The following is a 271-nucleotide window of genomic DNA, read 5'->3' as shown; positions in this document are numbered from 1 at the left end:
CCAGGTGGTTGCGGGTACGGCTGGACAGCGGCAGCAGGCACAGCAGACAGTCTTCCGCTTCCCTGCCAGAGCTGGAGGGCAGATCGTGTCGCTGACAGGTCAGCACTCGCTTCTCCTCCGCTTGCTTGAGGTGGGGGGATGGAGGTGTCTCTGGGGGTCCTGGTCCTGGCCAGAGAGCTGACCTCCAACTGAGGTGGGAGCACAGAGGAAGCCAAGCAGAGCACAGGGGGGAGATGGGAAGACAGGGCAGAGACCCCTGGCATAGGCAGGG

General features: G+C 64.2%; 1 protein-coding gene across 1 annotated transcript in view; it reads left to right on the top strand.

Annotated features, from left to right (window-relative positions):
- Positions 1-271, top strand: part of SRF (serum response factor) — a 10,698-nt gene that overhangs the window by 6,733 nt on the left and 3,694 nt on the right. The gene's annotated exons all lie outside the window — the stretch shown is intronic.

This window comes from Antrostomus carolinensis, unplaced genomic scaffold (genome assembly GCF_000700745.2).
Source record: "Antrostomus carolinensis isolate BGI_N321 unplaced genomic scaffold, ASM70074v2 scaffold36213, whole genome shotgun sequence".
NCBI classification, from domain to species: domain Eukaryota; kingdom Metazoa; phylum Chordata; class Aves; order Caprimulgiformes; family Caprimulgidae; genus Antrostomus; species Antrostomus carolinensis.
This window is presented reverse-complemented; position numbering and strand designations above follow the sequence as displayed.